The sequence below is a fragment of the Sphaeramia orbicularis genome, chromosome 5 (genome assembly GCF_902148855.1).
Source record: "Sphaeramia orbicularis chromosome 5, fSphaOr1.1, whole genome shotgun sequence".
Classification (NCBI taxonomy): Eukaryota; Metazoa; Chordata; class Actinopteri; order Kurtiformes; family Apogonidae; genus Sphaeramia; species Sphaeramia orbicularis.
Genome location: NC_043961.1, coordinates 6604789 through 6628504, shown reverse-complemented (window position 1 = coordinate 6628504; position 23716 = coordinate 6604789). Strand labels below are relative to the sequence as shown.

Below are 23716 nucleotides of genomic sequence, written 5' to 3'. Positions count from 1 at the left end.
TTCAGTGAAAAATCAGATATTTTCATATATTTAATTTGCTGATCATGTAAATGTTCATAAAAGCTCAGATTAAAGTTGAGGGGTATTATATCAGAAACAGAGAAAACTGAAGAAAAGGTGAGTTTTTCTAGAAAATACATCATTAACTGAACGTAAACCCAGTGTGTCCATCTACTGTCATTGATCCAACTCAATGGGTTTTACTGGTGAATCAATGTTATAGTATATGACGGTGTTTCCATGGTAACTACAGAGCCTCTGAACGTCCAAATGGGTCATATCTGATGACCATGAAAGGACGACAAAATAGTAAATGAAATAGTAGTATATAATACTAGTAAAAATGTTATAAGATATTTGATCAGGCACCTGTGTAGGCACATGTATCTGAGTGTTTAAATTGTATTTTATGGTCAATATGCTTTAAAAAAAAAAAAAAAAAAAAAAAAAAAAATCAGCCTTAAATATTGGACTCAAATATCGGCTGTAGATATGGGCCATCAGCTGACCAAATTTTTTAAAATCGTCATCGGCCTTAGAAAAACCCATATCAGTTGGCGGGGTGGGGGTGGACTCTCAGTAAGTAACCTTTTCATGGATTACCCGTGGTGCTTGGGGGTTATACAGCTATGTAGGTAGTAGGTAGTAGGTAGCACCCCCTCACCTAATCCTGACCCTCCAAACACCGAGGGGGGCGGGGGGGGACATACACATCACATCCAAAAGATATACTTATATTTTATTTCATGTTCAAATTTACAAAGTTTGTTCTGATATGGATTCTTACATTGTTATGAATAACTGTGACTAATGCCCCCCCCATTTCTGTCTGAGCACCCCCCTCTCAGCTTTCTCGTTCACAACACCTCCCAATGTTGTCACAATGCCCCTGGGGGGTGGTACTGACCACAGTAAGAAACACTAATGTAGGTGTTCATACAAGCTCAGATAAAAATTGAGGGTTATTATATCACAAACAGAGAAAACTGAAGAAAAAATGTACTTTTTCAGCAACAATATCATTAACGAACACAAAAACACGCATTTCCATCCACTGTCACTGATCCAACTCCATGGGTTTTACTGGTGAATCAATGTTGTAGAAGATGATGGTGTTTCCGTGATAATTACGGAGCTTCTGAACGTCCAAATGGGTCATATCAGATGACCATGAAAAGACGAAAAACTGTATTTTACAACAATTATTTACAGATATTGATAGGATTAGTGGATCAACAGGTATTAAACATTGTACATCTGCAGATGGTTTCAGTCAGCAGTGGCTGTTTGCCTCTTTATGGGTTAAGTGTTTTATTTTATTTTATTTTATTGTATTGTATTGTATTGTATTGTATTTTATTTTATTTTATTTTATTTTATTTTATTCATTCATTCAGTCATTATCTGAACCCGCTTTATCCTCACTAGGGTCAAAGGTTCGCTTGGAGCCTATCCCAGGTACTTATTTTATTTTATTTTATTTTATTCATTCATTCATTCATTCATTCATTCAGTCATTATCTGAACCTGCTTTATCCTCACTAGGGTCATGGGTTCACTTGGAGCCTATCCCAGCTACTTATTTTATTTTATTTTATTTTATTTTCATTCATTCATTATCTGAACCCGCTTTATCCTCACTAGAGTTACGGGTTCGCTTGGAGACTATCCCAGCTACTTATGTTATTTTATTTTATTTTATTTATTTGCACATCATAAACAGTAAGAGAAAAGTAAATTAAAATAAAAAAACAACAACATTCAAACAAGTAACGTCATTGTACAGGAGAGGATAGAAGCCATAAAAGGCTTATGTTAATATCTCTCCGGAAATAAACAATACACAGGAAGAAGAAAATAAAATAAATAAATAAATAAAAATACAATATAACTGAAATAATAATTTAAAGTAAAAAGAATAGAAGTACAAATCAAATGATATACAGCCTTACATTTTTTCATTATTTACATTTTTCAAGTGTTGGGCTGAACAAATCCCTATTGTTTGCATTTGTCTGACTATGAGCAGAATAAGTGCAGCGACTACAGGCCAGTGAGCCTCCGATGAACGACAACTGCAATTCTCTGGCACAGTCTGCATGGCTTACATGCAAAGTCAACAAAACACACATCACGTTTCCGCCCCTGGTGCTAAGTCAGAGGCAGCGAAGGCCAAACAGCAAAGGCAGAAAGACGGAGGGTGGGCGGAGACACAGAAAGACAACAATAACTGGAGGCACGTCATCGTGTAATGATGCTAATGAGGATAAAGGAGCTTGGTACCTTTTCATCATAAGCCTCTGAACGCAGGACAGCTTGTGACTTCACAGGGATCAGCGGCGCTACGTTTCACACAACACCGAGCAGTATGTGACGGTGTTAAGTACCGGCACCTCTGCAGTTAAAGATGCGTGTCTGTGTGATGATGTGTGCTTCATCTTTTCTGCAAATGAAGTAGTTCAATAACATGCTCAGCAGATCCCTGGTTGCTTTTCTCAGTTGCTGTGTATATATATTACCTCCCTGAACAGTAATCTTTATCGCTACAGTTTGGCAAAACCGTTCCAGCTGAAAATTCCTCCCTTGGGTCGATTCATGTCAGGCTCAGATAAACCCCACGACACTTCACTCTCCAAGAACGTCTAATCAATACATCAGACCATTGTTAGGAAGTCGGTGTGTGCAAAAAGGAAGTCAGCCCCGGCCCTGCTTATGCTGTGAAAGTTTGAAAGAAACCGAAAAGGCAGAAGAAGAAGAAGAAGAAGAAGAAGAAGAAGAAGAAGAAGAAGAAGAAGAAGAAGAAGATGCTGCGTGCACTGAGCTGAGAGCACATTGTACCTCCAGAGCATCCAGCTGTTGGTTGAACAGGGGAATGAGGAGGGAAAGAAACCTGATGTGCCCTGGGTTTTGACTGTCAGGCTACAGGCAGGCAGGCAGAATTCAGACTAAAAAAAGAAATCTGCATGTGATTAAAACCCCTTTAGCCCTATCAGCCCGCCCGTGGGCCAAAAAAATTATATTAATATTCATCTACTATAAAAATATAATAAATCAGGACAATGGATGTTTTTTTCAACTTTTGCTCAAAGTTTAGACCCTAATGTTAATAAAAGTACATCAAAAGTGTATTTTAGTGCAAACTTTAATGTTCAAACATGATTTTTAATCTTTGTGGGGTGAAATATACGCTATTAAAAATCTCTGACACGAACAATAAATTTATGCATATCATCGTCAATCCAGCCGAAAAAAAACAGGCGAGGATAAAAAATTCTAATTTCTCTTTTAGTTTGTTACAGTTTACTCAGGCATAGTAATAGATACAATATTTTAGACAATGGGAATAGATTCTGTGAGGTCTCTAAATGTCCATAGACACCAAGAACATCCATATGAACCTTATTATTATAAGTATTATAAGCAATTCTTCATTTACTTTGGGTATGTCTTTTTAGGCGTTTTTCCTCTGAAAATATGGCCAGGGTTAAACAGGTTAAAAACAAAAGATATATTTGAGATTTATTACAGTTATAATAAAGATTTGTTTCAGCTTCATTCCCAATTATTTATGGAGAAAAATATCAAATGTATTATGTAATCTGCAACCTGCTACATCTCATAACTAGTGTTCGAACACTGAACAAGAGCATTTAAAGCATTATTATAATTCTTTTTGAGGCTCTGCACTGGAAAAAATCTAAATATTACCAAGTGTATTTTTCTTATTTCTAGTCCAAATATCTGATCACAGTTAAAATTAGACAGAATCACCCAAAGAGGAACTTTTCAGTGAGATATAAGAACTGATTTATAGACAATAGATCTGGAAAATCTGATTTCAAGAAATCTTACCAAGATAATTTTCAGTTTTTCCATTGGCAGTTTTTTTTTTTAATTTATTTTTTTATTTTTTGCTTAATTCAAGATTTTTTTTTTTTTTTTTTTTTTTTTTTTTTCAAAATTCAAGCCAAAAAAAAATTTGCCAATAGAAAAAGTGAACATTTTGATTTGAAGATTTTGATTTTTTTATGATCCAAAATTTGTAGTTTATTTTTTCAGTAAATAACATCATTAAAATGGCTAAAGAGGCTTGTTTACTTGAATCATTATGCATATATGGCAAAAGTTTAACTACCAGCATACAACAGAATAGAATAGAATAGAATAGAATAGAATAGAATAGAATAGAATAGAATAGAATGGAATAGGTGTTTATTATCAAAACAGTGAAAATCAGTTTAGCAGCTCTGTTTCTTTCAGCAGCCAATACTCAAAATGCAACAAGACTGTATAAAAATATCACACAAAGTTATACTGAAAAATCTCGACAATATACAAAACTACAAAAAAATATAAAAATATACAAAAGGCCAACTCTATACGATAGATGGAAGAAATATGTACAATGTATTATGGATATATACAGGTAATATATATATATATATATATATATATATATATATATATATATATATATATATATATATATATATATATATATATGGTAAAATTAAAAACAAGGTGCATGAGTTATTATTGCACTGAGGGTGAGTATTGCATTGTTCATTAAACAGAGGGTGGTGGTTATTCAGTTGGGGGTGGGGTACATTTAATTGCTATGGTTTGTTTATTTATTTAATTCGTATATTGTATTGAAATCAAACAACAAAAGAATTATGTAAAAAGAAAGTCAAACATTCAAAAAGGAGCAGGATGAAGTTGAATTTATAATCTCCCGCCTCATTATAAATTGTGAATAAAGTTAAATCATTTATTTTTATTTTGATTCTACTTAATTTTTGCATATCTTTCATAAATATCTTTAATAAATACATGTTTACTAGTGCACTTCAAACTCAAAGGCTTCAGAGACACCCGGCTGTGACACTAACAGCCCAGTAGAGGGCGTCATTATTCCAGTATTTAGTCTGTTTCACTCTGCAGCTTCAGAAGGACTTCCACATACAGGGCCAACAGCACCATCACATTTAGGTGAAAAAGCAGCTGATATTAGGCCCAGCTGTTCTGACATGTTCCAAACAGAACACCTGACACCTCTCACTTCCCACGTGTCACCTCTCCTTAGGCTTAGGACGTACCGGCTGATGTAATCCCCTGGTCTGTCCTACAAACTATAATTGGGGTGAAGGGGCTGCATTCAGATGAGACGGAAATAGAGCTTTTTTTTTCTTTCGTTTTTTTTTTTTTTTTTTTTTTCGCTCTTTCTCTTTTGACCAAAGCATTGTCTCCTGTAATTCTGAAGTCTCTGTTTCACTTCTTCCACCAATTAGAGCTGGGCGTGCTGAGTGAGGGGGAGGGGATAGGACGGGCCATCTCCATCAGTCTGCCATCCACTCAGGGGAGCTCATTAGAGCGGCCCACAGCCCACAGACTTGGTGTTGTGTTGGCACTAGTTCTGACACCACGTCGGCCTCAGCGCCACCACGAGAAAGAGAATGCAAAAAGAAGCTTTCAACTGTCACAACACCAAGGTGTCCAGGTGTAGCTTAGAAGTACAGTTCTCATGAAAACAGCTTCCAGAGTTGACTAATTGAACCGAGCATTTCAGGCTGACTGGAGCTACCAAAAACCTCACAAGATGCTTCGGTGTTTCAGCATCAGCAAACACTTCACTCGCGCTGAGACTTTAAGGCGGGCGCTTGACAGTGAAATCCTGCCTTCCTCCAAGCCTGTGATGTCGGCCCGGAAGCCTCCGCGGGGAAAAGACGAGAGCTTCTGCATCACGAGGGCTTTTGTCAAAACATTTAAGCATATGCTGTTTCATATGTGCGCTAACAGCAGGCTCTGCGGTGGATCCGCAGCTCATCCTCCTGGCCCTATCTGTCACACCGAAGCCACGTTCACTTCACGGGAAAAGAAGAGGCACGGCAGATGCACCGGTGTTGGCTGGAGCACGACAAAGACCGACTACAGTAGACGCTGGACCGGATCCACCGACTCACCACGGCAACAGACGGCAGATGTTTGTGTGCACAGGCAGAGCTGGATTTAATGAGTGTTTACGGTTTTGTGCAGAGAGATGTTGGCCGTGGCCTGCTGTCGGGCGGCTCAGTGCCACCTCACGTGCATCAGCTAAAGGAGAGCGCCTGTTATTACACCTTCAGTCAACGCAAAGGATGTGGGTAATAATCATAATATACTCATTTAGTACGAAAGGCGAACATGCGATGATGAAGACATACTGATCTGAGAAACATGAGGTTTTCTTGAGTTTTTCTTTCACAAACTGTCGCACTAGGGCTAAGCTTTGATGTGATGTTACCTGAACACGCTCCCTGAGGTGGGACTGAAGGATGAAACAAGCTGCAAGAGAGACAGAGCTAAAGTAGACACATTTCTTACTGGAACAGGAGTACAGGTACAGTCCTTGGATAGAAAAATCACTGGGTAACACAGTTGTAATTATTGTAGATATTTCATTCACTAATGCTAGTAATTGAATTATAGCCTAGGCTAATCTTTGTGAAAATGTACAATTTTTAGTCAAATATCGTCAAACTCCCGTCTTGACCCTGACTACTACCAAAGCATCTAAGCCCCCAGAAGCTCTCAGAAAACCCACTTTTTCCAGTCATTTATACATAGAAGTTAGACAGGTTTGTTCCAAATTAGATTCTCATGACATGACATTTATGCGTTTTTTTGGGGGGTTTTTTGTATGTAGACCAGGGATGTCAAACTCATTTTAGTTCAGGGGCCAGATTCAGCTACATTTGATCTGAAGTGGGCCGAACCAGTAAAATATTAACATAATAATATATACAGGGTGGGGAAGCAAAATTTACAATGAACATTTAGTTGTTTTTTCTCAGCAGGCACTACGTCAATTGTTTTGAAACCAAACATATATTGATGTCATAATCATACCTAACACTATTATCCATACCTTTTCAGAAACTTTTGCCCATATGAGTAATCAGGAAAGCAAACGTCAAAGAGTGTGTGATTTGCTGAATGCACTCGTCACACCAAAGGAGATTTCAAAGATAGTTGGAGTGTCCATAAAGACTGTTTATAATGGAAAGAAGAGAATGACTATGAGCAAAACTATTACCAGAAAGTCTGGAAGATACTATTAAAGAAGAATGGGAGAAGTTGTCACCCGAATATTTGAGGAACACTTGCACAAGTTTCAGGAAGCGTGTGAAGGCAGTTATTGAGAAAGAAGGAGGACACATAGAATACAAACATTTTCTATTATGTAAATTTTCTTGTGGCAAATAAATTCTCATGACTTTCAATAAACTAATTGGTCATACACTGTCTTTTAATCCCTGCCTCAAAATATTGTAAATTTTGCTTCCCCACCCTGTAACGTCAACTCCAAACTTTTCTCTATGTTTTAGAGTGAAAAAAGTTCATTTACACCATGAAAAGGTTTACATCTATAAACTATCCTTTCAGAAGATGTGAATAAAAGGAACAAAATGAAAAAATAAGTGTAATTTTAACAATATTCTGCCTCAGTTTATCATTTACACATGCTCATTATAACTTACAGATCACAGTAGATCTACAAACACACAAAACACTGAGTAACAGGCAGAATTTTGTTAAAATTGTACTTACTTCTTGTAAGACATTACAGGTTATTCACTTTTTTTTTTTTTTGCAAAATTATACTTTGTTTTGTGTAAATACATGAAAATATTGACATTTACAAAGAGAAAAATTTGAAGTTGTCAGTATTTATATGTTATTACAATAGTATTTTACTGTTCTGACCCACTTGGGATTGAATTGTTCTGAATGTGGAACCTGAACTAAAAGGATTGTTAATATCCTCAGTGTAATTTTTGCATTTCACAACTTCATCCCAAGGGCCAGACTAGACCCTTTGGCGGGCCGGATTTGGCCCCTGGGCCGCATGTTTGACACCCCTGATGTAGACGTTAAATCAACACTATGTTACCCAAAGTCTGGTAGAGTTTCATACTGTCTTCCTCTACAGTTATTATAGATAATTCATTTATCAGACAGGGGTAATTGTTTGTTTACCTGCTTTACCAGTTTCAGCTACTTCCTGCTGCCTTTGTCAGAAGCGTCACAGTGTCTGTCCAACCCTCCTGAGCACATATATATAAGACACATCACAGCAACAGCATTGTTATGTCTATGAAGGTGGTGGTTTGCAAAAAGCAAAATCCATCATTCTGATAATACCTCTGTACATTCAATATTGTTGTAACGCTGCTACTTCAACTAAAGTACAGAACAGGAGTACGTCTCTCACCTCTGTACACAAATAGATGGAGTTTTTCTGTCACTGCCAACTTTCCGTTTGGCCTATCAGACCTCTGTTGAAGCGGTGCCACCGACACTTAACACAAGTAAAGAACCATCCTTAACCTGGTCACAGTTGTGTTTATTTACAACACATTTCACACAGTGCGTCAAGGGTTCAGCGTAAACAAAGCTGAACGTCACTGAGCCACTAACTCGGAAGCGTTCACCTCGCCTCCTGTACACTCAAATGACAAAACGACAAAGCTCATACAGGCAGAAATATGACAGGGTTCTGGCACGTATCATAGCACAAAACACAATACAAGAAGGCTTTGGAGCATTTCATGAAGCCTCAGACATATATCTTGTGAAGAAACGTGCCATGATGACTCTGAACTCTGCAGTCTGCAGTAAAGTTCTTGTCAAAGTGGAAAAAAAAACTGAGAAAGTGCAAAGTTAACAAAGAATAGTTCTGATGATCTGTAGTGAGACAGGCTTTCTTCAAAGGGAACTCATATTGATACAGTATGAGAGCTCATTTCATGTAGCTGTGACTTGATAGAGGGGGATCAGATGAAAGCTGCAGCACAAAAGAGAAACACAATGTGATTGTTAGCGGCTCTTTGAGAAATTGTTTTCAAGACAGCGGAAAAAGAGGAAAATGAGTAAAGCAAAGTCATTTAAAAAAGAAAGCAAGATATCACAGTAACTGGTGGAAAATGCCACTGACAGCCATTACAGCAAATCCTTAGTATCCATTATCATTTTGGGTTTTGAAGATAATCTGCTATGAATTTCTAATGGGCCTCATCTCTTTTTGTGTCATCACAGATGTTATCTTGTGCAGTCCATCAAGGAGACACTTCTGCGAGGTGAGAAAGAAGTGGACCAAATAAACATGCAAATACACACTTAAGAAACATTACAGGCCAATTATTCACACCTGGATTATGCGCCGCTTCAATCAAAAATGAAGAATAAAGTAGATCTCGCAGCATTTTGGCCTGTTTTCCCACTCTCTCATATACAAACCACACCCACGTCCACAGAGCAACATTAAAAGCTAATCAGATGTTAAAAGGCTTTTCATTAGGGCTAGAAGAAGACAGATTGGTGTGTGGGGACCACTGACTGTGCAGCGGCACTGCCCAGTAATTACCAGTGGTCCACCACCTGCCCCCCAATCACACTGCCATCTCATCCAACTGCTCATAAAACATGCTTCTGCACAGCTGCGCACACTCCCACTGCACATCCACTCACTAATTCACCGTCAATATCCTGGTTTTCTTAGCATCTACGCTGAGGTTATTTGCATCCAGTGTTTTGGAAAGGAAAAGAAGAGATTCAGTTTGAGGTGGTCGCTATGTAATCCGAATTTAAAAATATACTGTTCATTTTAAGAAAGACTCACATGCCAAGACAAGTATCAGAGCGATCCCAAATGTGTATTAGATCATTCAGAAGAAAAAAACAAGATTTACAAATGTAATTAAAAAAAATCTGGGTAAAACAATGTGAGAATATACACATCTACTTAATAGTTTCGTACATCCCCACCTGAATGAATACAAATTTTCCGCCTCATCTCTCAAAACTAGTCTATTTTTGAAGGGGGTTAAACAACATACAAGATGTTACAGTCAATAATCATCCCAGTGGTCTGCTTCAATAGGTGAGTTAGAAGGTGTATATCTGCAGAAAGCAGGCAACCTACTATTAAAAAGACTAAAAAGAAGTTGACCCAGGATTGAACCTTGTGGAACACCTTTTCCAATTTTTAACCCTGTAAAGCCTAAACCATTAAATCATTGACAGAAAATCCCAGTTCTTTGAAACCAGAGCCTGAATTGGTCCTTCTGAACAACCAAAACATTTTTTTTTTTTCAAATATCAATTTCCATGTATGAGTTTCAATTTTGTATCATATTTGATACATCAGGTCTCAACGCTCAAATATTATTATTTTTGAACAAACAAAAACATAATATAACACAAACCTGTCTAACAAATTGGTAATTCCTTTCCTAAATTGTCACAGTTCTTCCTCCTTCCTCATTAATGACAGTCTTGTAGTGTCACTGGAAAGGCCTCTGGTGAATGAATTCCTCCCCCTGGTGGATTATCTGTGTATTGCATGTATCTAATTGTATACATCAGGTTTTTCAAGAAAAAAAATATCACACTGATCATCAAAGGGTTTCTAAACTTATGTATCAAATATGATACATTCTGCATTATGGGTTGAGAAAGACTCATGCTAAGACAAGTATCAGAACGATCCCAAGAAGAGAAAAATAAGATTCACAAGTGTAATATAAAAAAAAAAATCTGGCCAAAACAATGTGAGAATATACACATCTCCTTTATGTTTTCCTACATCTCCACCTGAATGAATACAAATTTTCCGCCTCATGTCTCTAGAAATACGACAAAACTAGTCTATTTTAGCAGGATGTCAAACAACATACAAAATGTTACAGTCAATTATCAACCTAGTGGTCTGCTTCGATAGGTGACTTATAGAGTGTATATCTGCAGAAAGAAGGCAGCCTACTATTAAAAAGACTAAAAAGAAGTAGACCCAGGATTGAACCTTGTGGAACACCTTTTCCATTGATTTAAAAAGCTCATATTTCTCTAAACCCACTTTTATTAGTGTGTGGTTCATTTATCTGTGTATTTGGACCCTAATAGTTCATACAGTTTGAATTTGAACCCTCCAGGTGCTGCAAAACTATCTTTACATTCATTTTGACAAAAATCCAGTGGATTTCTACAACCTGTTTTAATTCCTGCTTAATTTGTTACGTTTTATAACTAGTTACGTCATGACATTTGCACAAATAAAGTGTAGACTTCTGATGAACATTTCTCTGAGTAGGAGCTGATTACCTAAAATGTTCAGTTGTTGGTTGAACGGGAAAGAGCAGCACAGCCAAGAACCTGAAGGGGGCGGGGCCTGAAGTGGCTCATGTGCATTTAAAGGGCCAGTGCTCCAAACCACCTTTCTGGTGTCGTTACTCAGAAATAGGGTTGAAGATGGACCTGTGGAGTTGAATGAATGAAGAATTCAGACCCAAGCAGAGCATTTACAGTTTATGGAGACCACAGGGAAATGTGGGAAAAGGAAGAATACCATTTAAAAAAACCAAAACATCACTCCTTTGAAGCTAGGGAGGATTTTTCTTGGCCGACTTTCACACGCGGCTCTCCTGACGATATGGTAATAATTGTTCTATTCAGTCTACAATTTAGTTTTATCAGTAAAAAATCAGAAGTAAAAGTAGATGCATCAAATTTCCTTTTTTAGTTTTTGTATAATTGTAAGTATTTTTCCACAATGTACATAGGTCTACACAGCAAAGAAACTAATTACGTTCGAACAGTCAATTAAAAGCCATGATTGACTTCACTGTAAAGTCTCTGAAGCCATTATCCATAGCACTGTTACCCCGCTGTGTGAAGACTATAAGCATGTACCGCTAAACATATGATTAGCCATGTTGTTTGGTGTGCTGGATGACTACAGGCGGGATGAGCAGAAGGCGATAAAGGAGGGGGGAAACACATGATAACACACACACACACACACACAAACACACACACTCACCTCTCCTGCCAACTCCATCCTCCCTCTGCTGAATCCCCTCCCATCCTCTCAATCTCCTCCGCATTAATTAGGACATTGGTAATAAAGGAAAGAGTTTAACAGGGAGGAATTGCAAATGAGCAGGAATTGATTGGACCTTCTCTCGCACTAACTGATTGCAAACTTCAGCCATGAATAATAAAAAGAGGAGGAAGAGGAGGTGGTGAGAGAGAGAAGACGAGAATTAAATTTAGTGATGTGGGTTGGAGCATCAAATGAAGGTGGGACAGTGGGAGGAGAAGAGGAATAAAGGGCTCAAACAGGATAATAACTAGTTTTTTTTTTTTTTGTCTCCTGTTGTTTCAGCAGTCTGTGTTCATTCAGCACATCTTCCTGGCAGCTTCTGCAGAATGTGGGTCCAAATCACCACCAAAAACATGACTTCACATCAGCAGTGGGAACACTTAAGACCATCTCTGGGATACATAATAAACTAGAAGCACTCTGAGAGCGCAGACCTCCGCCAAGGCTGATCAGTGGCCCCCCCCGTGGGCCCCCCCACGCCAAGGAGGTTATGTTTTTGCCAGGGTTTGTTTGTTTGTTTGTCTGTCTGTTTGTCTGTCTGTTAGTGTGCAACATAACTCAAAAAGTTATGGACAGATTTTGATGAAATTTTCAGGGTTTGTTGGAAATGGGCCCCCCCGTGGGCCCCCCCCACCCCCGATCACCACCAAAATTTAATCATTTCTTCCTTATCCCATTTCCAACAAACCCTGAAAATTTCATCAAAATCTGTCCATAACTTTTTGAGTTATGTTGCACACTAACGTCCAGACAAACAAACAGACAGACAGACAAACAAACAAACCCTGGCAAAAACATAACCTCCTTGGCGGAGGTAATGATAAATTCATGTACAACAGTGAAGACAAGAAAATATATATTGTGAGAATACAGGGCTAAAAGGTTTGGGTTCTAGGAGCTATTAGCCCCCCACTGATCAGCTACAGATTATAAACAAAACAGTAGATTTTTAACTGACCCAGCCATGAAGTAAACAGACATTTCCTTTATTAGGATGCAACAACCTCCAGGGCTGGAAAATGAAGCCAACACAGACATGATAAAAACCTGCAGTTCACTAGAATGGAAGCTGAAACTGCTTCCAAAAGCAGCACAACATCTACTGATCTCCTATTAAAACTGTACAACAAACATAATACATAATAATATATTAATTGTTCAATATGTAAAGTTTTCACAGTTGTGTGGTTACTTGAAGTTTGTTGAAGTCTGCGACCTATTCGTTGAAATTAGCTATTATTTGTAATTTAACGGTAGCTATTATTGCACACTGTTGTTGCTGTAGAACAGTGATATTCGAAATGTGGTCTGCGAGAGGATGTCATAAAAAAGTCAAGTTTATATCAGTGTTTCTCAAATCACCCTCATCTGACTTCCAAAGCACAGTTACGAGTACAGATAATTGTTTTCTAAAATAAAAGCGAATCAAATGTAGCCTCAATGAGCCTAAGAGTGGACGTCTATTGAATTTGTCGATGCGAACCCACGTTTTGTGTCAGTAGTTGCTTTTTCATTGGATATCTGCGCAAAACTTTACCGATATTTACGAAATGTCAAAAAAAAAAAAACAGAAGTGCGTAATGTCGGTTTTTCCGTTAAATCACAAATGTGATGATTTGTTTATTTATTATCGCGAGATGACATGAGAAGTCATTCCATAAATACGACGATGAATGTAAATATGGTGTTGATTTACAGATATATTCATTATTATTATATATTACCCCTCTATCTCCTACTAAATTAAAAAATGACTGGGTTTCCTGGTGTGTCCACACATATCGCGACATGTTTCTTCTTCTTCTTCGCTTGTTGTGACGCACGTCAACATCTTTTTTTTAAATTCACCTGACTCTAGTTACAAAAAAAGTTCTTTCCATTGCAGTTTTGCGTGATATACCATTTGCGCTACACCCGAAAAACCACCTCTTGCCAGTGCAAAAACTTTTAATCACAAAATGAGACTTTTGGCGAAATTGTCGTTTTTCCATTAGGTAAATTTTTTATGCGCAAGTTATATTTGTGCAATTTGAGGGTCAATGGCAAAGCGACTACTGCCTCTATACAGTTAGCTTACTTAGGTTGCCTCTTGTCATATCAAAGGCCTCTCGTGACTTGTGAATTATGGTGGAAATGAAGTCGAATAGCGAACTAATCAGAAACGAAGAGTGACTTAACAGTTCAAAAATACGACAATGGATTGGTGACTGAAGAGAAAAACTGGAGAAATGACGACTGATGTTAGCAACAACGTGCAAAGACATTCTGTTAGCATCGAGCTGTTAGCATCAGTTGTAATATACTGCAGACTTCATTTGCCATGTACAAAATATAAAGATCTTGTAATATAGGCTGTTTAAAAAGTTTTTTTTAGGGTGGGAGTGGGAAAATGGCCTGCTGGTTAGGTGGTCCGTGAATGGTTTTTTATTTTATTTTATTTTTTTTTATGATAAAGTGGTCCTTTTGTGAAAAAGTTTGAGAACCCCTGCTGTAGAGAAGAGTCATGAAAGAACTCTGGGTTGAGTCTAAGAACAGGATAATCTGTGTATATTAAACATGTTAGTCTGTACTTTTATTGATTTCTCTACAATAATCACATAACAGTATCTTTTGAACTGTTTGAAGCAGCCCAAGTCGACTAAAGGGAAAATCTGCACTGCTGTAAGAAGCTTGAACACATAAAATTAGAAAATTACTAGTTTCTGTTTTTCCATCCTCTTCTACTTGTGTGGTTTGAGCCAATGATCTAAATCAAACCAAGATGTTTGAAGGAATTACATAATATGTGACCAGCCAGCTGTTGGCAGCGGCGTATGTGTGGTTTCACGCTCACTAATGATGAAATCCTTGCTCACGCTGCACGTCACATGTTGTGTTTTGGGTTAGTTATGCGTACACACTGGTACAATCTGGTGAGAGCTAACTCCAGCTGTTAGGCGGAACTTAGCAATCCTTTTCAAATTTACACGGGGCGACAGAACTCTTCCTGAGGAGGAAATAATGGACTTTCTGATGCCATACTGAGACACTTCAAAAGAAAAAGGTCACGATGAATCTGGCCCACGACATCGACGGCTGCAGGATCCTCTGAGGGCGCTAATCCATCAGAGCGCCATTAGCAGGTGAATGCTATCAGAGTCAGGGTGAAGTCAGGCTTCAGCAAACCCCGGTCTGGACCAGAGGAACCCCCCCACCCCACCCCACCCCCAGACCAGTGACAGCCCAGGGTCACACTGAGATAGAGTGATCTGCACCGAGGGCCACGGCAGCTATTAATGTTGCATGAGCTCTACCTCATTGAAATTCATAAAACATGGAGGGGGACCCCAGGTGGCGGCTGCGTCCCCGTCCACTTCTGCCACTGTCCGGTCATTATTGACCGTGCCATAGGTCACTACTGATGCAAGAAGTAGGCCAATTATACCACCTGACAATGATTAATACGACTCAGAGTGCTGCAGATGTCTGAGCTACAGTGACTTCTAAGCTCTTACGGTGACACTTATTCATCCTTATGGCAGTTTAAATCCATTACAGTTCCATCCAACCATGTACAGTGTGCATTAAACACAAATTATGATTCTGTTCAGCTCAAACATTAAGGTTTTATTTCTTTACACCACAGACATAAAACTCCACCTTCCATACTATTACTATAGGCTGCGTATTAGAGGTAATTCACATGCAAGAGTAGACACAGTCACAAAAAAAATTATTAGACCACGGCACCACGCTTGTTTTCTTCAGATTTTTGGTCATTTTAATGTTTGGTACAACTAAAGGTAAGTTCAACAGTGCTAACCAACAAAGACTTCTGCAACCTTCTGCAACCACTTTCATACCTCAGAGATGTGGTACCTGATGATGTAAGTCAGTGTTTTTCAACCTTGGGGTCGGGACCACCTGGAATTCAAATGGGGTCGCCTGAAATTTCTAGTAATTGATGAAAATAAAGAAAAAATGAACCAAAAAAAAATATATGGTGAGTTGAGAGAGACAATCCCAATCCATAAAAGACATGACAAACTCTAAAGCTGAAACTGCAGCACTGTGGTTCTGTTTATCTGTCAAATGTTCATTGTGGTCAGTTTCAGATGCTGCAGCTCTTTCATAATTCATAGTTTGAGTTCTTGTTTGTTCAGTATTAATTGTCAGCCTTGTAAATCCAAGCTGGACTGACTGTACATATCCTGACCAAGGAAAATCAAATTCTCACTTTGTGCAGTAATCTACACCTGGATTTACTGCCCCCGTCCAGAATAATATACATTTTATAGACTAAATGTCCTCTAAAATTAATGTTCATTTGCAACATAGTATAGCAAACTATTACATGATCAAACACAAATTCATTTCAGAAAAAAAAAAAAAAAAAGAAGTCTCTGTTTTGAATGTCTGGGGTCGCCAGAAATTTGTGATGTTAAAATGGGGTCAGGAGACAAAAAAACATTAGAAACCCCTGGTGTAAGCTGTCTTCCATTTTAATAGTACGGAATATTTAGGTTAAAGCAGATCAAGACTATTTAGATTTCGATGAGCCCTTAATTGAGGCTTTCTGTTTCTATCTTTATTTGGATGAGAATGTTGAAATTTGGCACAGGAATCATCTTGTTCTTGGAATGTCCTCATCGTGACATTACATTTTAACATATACAGTCGTGGAAAAAATTATTACACCACCCCTTGTTTTCTTCAATTTCTTGTTCATTTTAATGCCTGGTCCAACTTAAGGTCCATTTGTTTGGACAAATATAATGATACCAACAAACTAGCTCATAGTAGTTTAATTTCAGAGCTGATATCTATCCATTTAACATGTTTCCTTGATAAAAACCAAAATCACTTCAGTTCTTCCATCAATATCTATGCCATTGTACTGACAAAAACAGTGCTTTTAGACATTCCATGTTTTCTTTTCTGTCTGTTTTAGTCACATGATACACACAGGAGTTAGGACTTGATTGCATAACCATTGTTTTTGATGACTTTTGATGGTTTAATAGTTTTTTTTTCTGCAACTGTATTTCTTACCACTAGGGGCCTCTTTATTGATAACATTTATAAAAGTTGTGGTTTAATTATGATGTAAAGTACTCTGTGATCATGGCCGTTTTTTCCCCCCAACATTGCATTTTTGTCATGTTTGAAATCATGTTTATAGACATGCTATTTTATTATTGCAATTATATTACATTTGGTGATGTAATGATACCTGAGCTGCTGAATTTTCCATATTTATCTACATAGGAAACATGTTGTCCTCTATGTTGTGCTGCCATGTTTAGAACTCTAAATGAAGCGTGAGCATCTGCTTTTTTCAGTTTTATATTTGGAGGCATCCAGCATAAGGTGCATTACTGTGGCATACTATTTTGAGTGTAGACCAGTGTTATTATTATATCCTCAACTGAAAAGGCCAGGATGAGCAACTCAAACTCACTATAAAAAGGGCCTTTTACATATTTTTACATATTTTTTGCTCCTGCTGTAGGGGAAGGTGCGGGGGGAGCATTTGGCTGCAATCTGCAACTTGTATAGATACATGCTACTAAATATGTGACACTGAACCTTTAGACATTAATGCTACTAAAAGGCATAAAATACTGTAGAAGGGGAACTAAATGAAAGGTCCTTGTGCTGTGGTTCCAACCTTTTTTGGCTCGTGACAACATTTTAACATCACAAATTTCTGGCGACCCCAGACATTCAAAATAGAGATTTTTTTTTACCTCTGCCAAGGAGGTTATGTTCTTGCCGGCGTTGGTTTGTTTGTTTGTCTGTCCATGTGCAAGGCTGTATATCACTTGATTTTTATTTGATGATTTGTTATGTGGATTACATTTTTATTGTTTTTATTTTAGTTTATTATTTCAGTTATATTGTATTTTTCAATTCTTTTTTTTGTGTACTGTTCATTTCGGGGGAGGTATTCATATAAGCCTTCTTTTTTGGCTTCTAACCTCTCCTGCACAATTTTGTTACTTGTTTGAATGATGATTTTTTCCATTGCTGTTTTTATTATGTGCAAATAAATAAATAAATAAATAAAAATAATACTTTGCTATACTATGTTGCAAATAAACATGAATTTAGATGACATTTAGGCTATATAATGTATTATATACATACATATACTCTGTTCGGTCCAGTTTTCTGACTGTGCGACTGTGTCAGGGCAGGTTGAAGCATAGTAACGCATGCAGTCACATGATCAGGTCAGTCAGGATATGCCCTCTCAGATATTATATCCTGCATTTTATTTGAACTCGATTTTTACAGGAAAAGTGTGTAGTATATTAATTACAATGAAATATATATTGAATCATTAAAAAATGATTTTATTTGTAATTAAAAAAAAAAAAAATCAATTATTGGAAATTTCGGGTGGAGAATTAATGACATTTTTGTGGTTCAAACACGTTCTATACATGAAATCACCTGGGATTACAAAAATGTCGTCATTAAAATTAAGCTACAGTTAAACTGACACTTTGTATTGTCATACAACTTGCTCCACTAGTTAGGTCTGACAGACTAAATAAAGGCCTTAAATGTATTTGCCTGGGACTACTTTTACTTATGCTAAAAGAGCTAGCTGTGCACTCTGTTAAACATTTCCTGCATTGAAAATTGACAATAAATATTGTTGAAACCATATGAAAATGTGAACATAGAGGAAGGCTCAAAGACACAAGTCTGGACTTTGGTTCGGACTTTTTACTTGGAGGAAATTTTAATAACGGGACCTCAGTGATTTTTAATTGAATACCCCTGTTATATAGTTTATAACCCTAAAGTATGTGCCAGTATTAGTATATTTACACTATAAACCTACTGAAGTAAGTGCAAAGAAATGGAATCACATTACAAGCTGAAATAAGAACCTGCCAGACTAAAATATTTATATCAAGTAATTACAATACAGGCAAATAACAAGTAATGTTAAAGCACTACCTTCAGCAGTGTGTATGGCGTCTCCTTGGACTGTGGCTCTTTAAAAAGTGAGAGAAAATCATAGAAACATAGGAGAAGCTCAATCAGACAAAGACAGCATCTGAATGCCTGAGCTGCAGAGGAACACAGTCAAGGTACATTATCTTTTACGTAACGAGACCAGATCTGACAAGCCTAATCAGGATGAAAAGAATTCCTTCCATAGTGAAAAGGAGTGTGAAATTGCTGAGGAATGGCGTTCGACTGGTACATCTGACACAAAATGCCGTGAGGATCAATTGAACATAGATGCCACTGAGAGCCGGAGACAAGACGAGCGGTGGTTTTTGTCAAGAAGAAACAAACATGTGTTCAAGGGCTGTATCTGTGTCTTTAACCCTGCGTCAGTGGTTTCCAACCTTTTTTGGCTCGTGACCCCATTTTAACATCACAAATTTCTGGCGACCCCAGACATTCAAAACTGAGACTTTTTTTTTTTTTTTTGCTAAAATTAATTTGTTTTTGATCATGTAATAGTTTGCTATACTATGTTACAAATAAACGTTAATTTTAGAGGACATTTAGTCTATATAACGTATATTAGGTCTTAAGTTATGTTGCCATAAACATGTTGACTGTATTGAAAATGGATAGATATCAGCTCTGAAATTAAACTACTATGAGCTATTTTTGTTGTTATCGTTATATTTGTCCAAACAAATGTACCTTTAGTTGTACCAGGCATTAAAATGAACAAGAAAATTGAAGTAAACAAGGGTGGTGTAATAATTTTTGCCACGACTGTATATAGTAAAATTTAATGTCAAGATGGGGACATTCCAAGAACAAGACGATTCCTGTGCCATATTTCAATGTTGTTATCCAAATAAAGATAGAAACAGAAAGCCTTGATTAAGGGCTCGTCAAAATCTAAGTCTTGATCTGCTTTAACCCTTTCATGCATACTGGTCACTACAGCGGACAGCTATTCTACAGCTGTTCTCTTGTATATTCATGGGTTTTGTTGTTCTTTTCGTATTATTATTATTATTATTATTATTTTTTTTTTTACACATATCTTTATTAAAGTTTTAAGACACTACATATCTTTTCTGACATGAATTGGTAACATTATGTAGATCTCTCCTGAGCATAAACCCCCAGAATCACAAGCCCTCCCCATAGTTTTCACACAGTTTATCACTAAATACATGTTTCTGTGCGTCAAAAATTAAACGTGTGGTGTCAAACTGAGTGGACATTTTTGCAACTTCCTGAAAAATAGGTTCATAAGAATTTTTTTTTTTTTTTTTTCATTATTATTTTTTTAATGTGTTTTTAAATTTTTAAATTATTTATTTATTTATTTTTCAGAAGAAAATTTTCAATCGCGTAGTTTTTTTCATGCCTAAAGAGAAATAAAAACACTCAGGAAAAATTTTTGATTAAGGTTCTCATAATTTGTGCATGAAAGGGTTAACCCAAATATTCTGTACAATGAAAATGGCAGACAACTTACACCAGTGGTTTCTAATCTTTTTGTCTCCTGACCCCATTTCAACATCACAAATGTCTGGCGACCCCAGACATTCAAAATGGAGACTTTTTTTTTTTTTTTTTTGCTGAAATTAATTTGTGTTTGATCAGGTAATAGTTTGCTATACTATGTTGCAAATAAACATTAATTTTAGAGGACATTTAGTCTATATAATGTATATTATTATGGAGGGAGGCAGTAAAGCCAGGTGTAGATTACTGCACAAAGGGAGAATTGGATTTTCCTGAATCAGGATATGTACAGTCAGTCCAGTTTGGATTTACAAGGAGGACAATTAATACTGAACAAACAAGAACTCAAACTATGAATTATGAAAGAGCTGCAGCACAGCTTGTAGATACATGTGCCTACTTTAAAATATTGGGCATTACATAGATGTATCAAATGTGACAATAATTGGTAGACAGAATGAATTAAGACAAAAAAACAACACCTTAAACCAGTGGTTCCAACTTTTTTTGGCTCATGATCCCATTTTAACATCACAAATTCCTGGCGACCCCAGACATCCAAAACAGAGACTTTTTTTTTTTTTTTTGTGCTAAAATTATTTGTTTTTGTTCATGTAATAGTTTGCTATACTATGTTTCAAATACAGGTTAATTTTAGAGGACATTTAGTCTATATAATGTATATTATTATGGACAGAGGCAGTAAATCCAGGTGTAGATTACTGCACAAAGGGAGAATTGGATTTTCCTTGGTCAGGATATGTACAGTCAGTCCAGCTTGGATTTACAAGGAGGACAATTAATACTGAACAAACAAGAATTTAAACTATGAATTATGAAAGAGCTGCAGCATCTGAAACTGACCACAATGAACATTTGACAGATAAACAGAACCACAGTGCTGCAGTTTCAGACTCACAGTTTGTCATGTCTTTTATGGATTGGGATTGTCTCTGTCAACTCACCATATATTTTTATTAATAGATTTTTTATTTTTATTAATTACTAGAAATTTCAGGCAACTCCATTTGAATTCCAGGCTACCCCACGTAGGGTCCCGACCCCAAGGTTGAAAAACAATGCCCTCTGTCGTCAGGCTGAAATGTAAAGTTGTGTCAACTATGAACCCACAGAGCAGAAACTACAGCGTCGTAGCTTCGTCCGTTGCAGTTATTGTTTTCCTGATGAACCTCTTCCAGCTGAGCATCACTAAACCAGACCAGCACTCACCACCTCTGCCTAGAAACTCTCTCCTCTTCCTGTCTGCGTTGCCTCAGGTGTGTTATCGCACGGCCCCTCTAGAGATACCGCCGATCTATTCCAGCAACAGAGGGAGGTGCTACCGACAGCAGCTGACTGTCGGCTCGGCTCTGTTTTTACCGTAGGTCATCTAATTCAACTCACTGCAGGAGCTGTGAGCAGAAATTGCTTTACCTTTAAATCGCAGCCTGGTCTGAAGGCCCCGTCAGTCCTGCAGACAAACACCGAGTACTGCAGCGTAGATCTCCTTGTGTCACACCAGACATCTGCTTGTCGACAAACCGCTGCCTCTAATCTGCTGTGTTCACTTGATTGCCAAAGAACTGTGCAGGGGCTGGGCTAGTTGTCCAGACACCAGACGGTTTGTTCAGCAGAGAATTCAGCACAGACACTGCATTTCCTCTCCTTAGGGAGTCCGAAACCCGGGCAGGAGCACGAGTAAAAAAGACAGTCACCTCAACTGGCAGCTTCAACTCCTGTCTGAGTCCCAGAGTTAAATAAATAATAGACCGCGCTCCTTTGGCTTGCAGTTGAAATAGCCAGATCAGGTTAACTTGGCCTCTACTGTTTCACTGGCAAACATTTTTAAAGGGCCTGCAACACTGAGTCTGCTAAGAACTCCAACAGACCCTGGGCCAGACTTTGCTGTAAAGTCAGACTCTTTCAAGCAGGAGTCTGAAACTCATTTTCTTTCAGGTTCCACATTCAGCCTGATTTGATCTCCAGTGGGCTGGACCAGTAAAATAATAACAGAATAACCTATAAATAATGACAACTCCAAAATTTTGTCTTTGTTTTAATGCAAAAAAAACCCTCATTAAATAATGAAAGTACTTACTTTTATAAACTATCCAAACAAAAAAAATGTAAATAACCTGAAAAAATTGAAATTTCTTAAGAAAAATAAGTGCAATTTTAACAATATTCTGCCTCAACTTATCATTTCTACATGTGCATTATGGATCAGATCTACAAAAACACTAAACACTGAGGAACAGGCAGAAAAATTGTTAAAAATGTGCTTAACCCTTTCGTGCATAGGCCACTCCAGTGGACAGTTATTCTCCAGCTGTTCTCTTGTATATTCATGGGTTTTGATGTTTTAGTTCCATATCAGCCAACACAGTGAACACTTACGCACCATCCCATACACTGACATTCAGACCATTACTGTAACTTTGCTGTTCTTGATAAACCTGATCTGCACTGACATGTTTAAGTGCAAATCAATTGTTATTTGTCAGACAAGAAGTGTTTTTTTTGCACATTATCTCCATGAAGTGAGTATTTACTAGCATTAGAATATGTTAAAATGTGAGAAGACATCAGATTAGCTGCATTAAAAATGTTTTTATTTTATTGTTTTCATATCACTTTCTGATATCGGGTTTTAAACATATGTTTCTTTACTTCAAAAATTAAATGCATGGATATTTTTGTAATTCCATAGGGAAAAAAAAAACTTGATCGCATTGTTTTTTTCATGCCTGAGGAGGAATAAAAACACTGACGAAAAAAATCTTGACTAAGGTTCTCACAATTCATACATGAAAGGGTTAATTTTCTTTAGACATTTCAGGTTGTTCATATTTGTTCAGGTTATTCACATTTTATTATTACAGGACAGTTTGTAAATGTAAATATTTTCAGAATTTAATGTTATTTTTTTCACTAAAACAAAGACAAAAATTTGAAGTTCTCATTATTTATATAGGCATAGTGCAACAGAATTTTTTTTCACATCAAACCGAGACGAAAATATGGAGTCATTATTTTTTTGTAGATTATTATGCTATTATTTGACTGTAGATCTTATCGGTCTGTATGTGGAACCTGAACTAAAATGAGTTCCACAGCCTTGACTGTGGAATTTTTGCACTTTGCAAATTCATCCCATGGGCTGGATTGGAACCTTTGGCATTTGGCATTTGAACCCCGGGCCGCATGTTTGAGACCCCTGATTTTTTTTTTTTTTTTGTAATGTATAATTTGAAATTAATTAAAAAAAAAAAAAAAAAAAGAGACCCCTGATTTAAAGAGAATTTATGACAAAACAGCTCTAACAACAAAAAAAAGAAAAAGAGCTAAAAA

The 23716-nt window shown here is 37.1% G+C and overlaps 1 protein-coding gene across 6 annotated transcripts in view; it reads right to left on the bottom strand.

The window, feature by feature from the left end:
- The window catches only part of iqsec1b (IQ motif and Sec7 domain ArfGEF 1b), a 519258-nt gene that overhangs the window by 105252 nt on the left and 390290 nt on the right, over positions 1 to 23716 (bottom strand). The window lies entirely within an intron of this gene.